General features: G+C 33.8%; 1 pseudogene; it reads right to left on the bottom strand.

Annotated features, from left to right (window-relative positions):
- Positions 1-344: 344 nt before the first annotated feature.
- LOC113916154 lies at positions 345-2173 on the bottom strand (annotated as a pseudogene).
- Positions 2174-2743: the final 570 nt, after the last annotated feature.

The following is a 2743-nucleotide window of genomic DNA, read 5'->3' as shown; positions in this document are numbered from 1 at the left end:
TTCAGCCAGAGTTGGTAATAATCTTTTCTCTTGATGCATGTCAGAAGGCCATGTATAAATGTATTACTTCAACCAATTTTCTCATTATTATAACAGAAAAATATAGAAAAAATTGTGAATGCTGTAAAATAAAATAGAAAACTTAAAGTAAATGCTCATTAAAGGAAAATGGAAAAAATGAATTTGTTTTTGAGTGCATTTATTAATTTGCCAACTGGAAAAAATATCTGTAAGGTCTACATGTTGACTGATAGACTTGTATCAATGGTAGTTTCCTGATTTTTTTTCCACTTCTGAAAGATATTTATTTTTTTAAGTCTAAAAGTCAGTAAAGTTGCAGAAGTTGAAAGGGAAGAGAAAAACATTGACAACAGATTATCTAAATTTTCCTCTTCCCAAATATCTAAAGCATCCCCTATACCATTGTTTTCAGTAGAGCTTGTGAAACCCAAAAATTCTGACTTCTCTTCACTAGTCTGAAATAAGTCCAGCAGGGATTGTACTGGTGAGGTACAAACTCTGTTTCCTTCTTGTATAATAAGAAATTCAGTTTTTTCCTTATCAAATTCCACACTTGATTCCAGATTCTGTTTTATTCATTCTTAATAATATTTTCACTTTCCAATGGATCTTACCAAAAGGTAAACTATCCATATTCTTGGTTTTCACATTCATTGGGTTCTTTAGAAGGACTTTGGAATGGAGTCTTTGCCTGAATTGTTAGCTGCTTCTGTGAATTGTTTATTGCTAACAGTCTGGAATCATGACCAAATACTGGGTGAAGGTCCTTTTCTTTCAGATCCTTTGCTGGAAAAAGCACAGCATCTGACTTTTGTTTTGGTTGAGATGCAGTGTTACCTGTATTGACATTAGAAACTTGTACAGATACCTGTAGCTTACATGGACAGTGATTTACCCTTAGTTCTTCTAAGTCATTTTCATTTATTATTAATTTAGGTTCATAAATGTCAGGAATGCATCCCTATTTATTTTTATGTGGAGGTAGATTTGTAAAATTTTGTTTTATACCATTTTCTGCTGGATTTTTAACATGGAACATATACTGGTTGTCTCTCATCAAGTCCTCTCAATTTGCTTGAAGGGTAGGGGATGCATTCTGAAATAAACACAAATTTTTGGTCAGGTTCCTAGGTTTCTTTAAATAGGAAACTGCTCAATTCCTCGTACATTATTTCCTCTGAAATCTTTCTGAGAAAAATGTTGCAATCTTAGCTTTTCTTTTGGTTCAGATTTTTTTCAGGATAGTTGCAATAATAGGAAAAAGGGATCAAATACTGTATTTTATTATTTTCTTTTTAGGCATGTCCCTTTCATTTTCCATAAAGTCAAAAATTAACTTAGACACAATATCATCAAGAACTTGGTAATGATTACTCTGCAGTTTCTGTATTGCTCACTTGGAAGATGAGTTTCAAGAGCTTCATATTTCTGCAAGTATTATTCTCAGTATCCATTTTTTCTTCTCTTTCAAACGTCATTGAATCGGGATTCCACCACATTTATTGCCATCTGTTTGGATTTTGAGTTTGCTTTTGGATGTTAGATGGTTTATCTACATCAAATGGACTGGAGCGCTTCTGAATAGAGTAATTTATAAAAGGCATATTGGTCAGCTGAAGATAAAATGATCTATAAAGTTGGTTTGTATCTTCCACCTTTACAAAAGGTTTTTTGAGTCTCCCTGTTCTTGCTTTCTGGGTGCCAATACCTACTCTTTTCCTCATCAATATGAAGAATTTTTGCTCCCCATGATACAGCACTTGATAATATACTATTTGAAGGAATAAAATCATAATCCTTGATAACTTTTTCAACCAATGATTTTCCTCTGCTCAAACACACTGAATGTAGAGACTTAATAGAACTTCCATCATGGGTGGCATGAGGTGAAGTGGTCTGTGCAGTATATGCAGATTCTGGACTTAGTACAGAAGAAATTCTTCCCAAAGTTTGTGCAAATTTGGTTTCCTTTTATTTGAAATAAGATATCTGATATCTTTGCTGAGAATTCTTCAACTTGCCCTCCCAGATATGGTGACAGAAGGTAAGTCACTAAAATACTTGCCCCAAAGTGGCTTATATTTGGATTTTTTTTTTCACTTTTGACCTGGAAATGTCCTCTGCTGTGGATCCTCAGGGCTCCAGAGTTCATGGCAGCTGCTGAGTACCTATGTGTTGGGTCCAGGGAGGGTGTCACATGCTAGACCGCCATGAAAACACTGCTCCTCAAGGCAGATTTACTGGCATTTGTCTCTCCCCATCTACGGACTACCAGTAGTTTCCTCATTTTGATAATTCTACTATTTCATGTAAAAAAGTTTCTGTTTTTAGGAAGCACATACTGAAATAATTAAGGCAAAGGGAAAGCAGGTCTACAACTTATTTTCAGAAGGTTTAGAAAAAAGAAATAAAATTTAGATGATAAATAGGTTAGATAGATAAAATGGTAAAGCACATAAAGTGTTAACATTTGGGGAATCTGGGTAAAACATGGAAATTCTTGGTGATTTTTCTGCACATTTTCTGTAAATATGAAATGTTAAAAAGCTTAAAAGAGTAATGTCAGAGAAACTGCTGATTTTTTTTTACTACTCGTTCTAAAGGTTATTCTGCTGCAATATTTAAATGAAACAGGTAATCCCGTTTTATTGTAGGATTTCTCATCACAATTATTTTACTCCAAAAATAGTCTGATTCAGTGCAAAAGCAAAAGACATAAAAC

The sequence above is a fragment of the Zalophus californianus genome, chromosome 4 (assembly GCF_009762305.2).
Source record: "Zalophus californianus isolate mZalCal1 chromosome 4, mZalCal1.pri.v2, whole genome shotgun sequence".
NCBI classification, from domain to species: domain Eukaryota; kingdom Metazoa; phylum Chordata; class Mammalia; order Carnivora; family Otariidae; genus Zalophus; species Zalophus californianus.
This window is presented reverse-complemented; position numbering and strand designations above follow the sequence as displayed.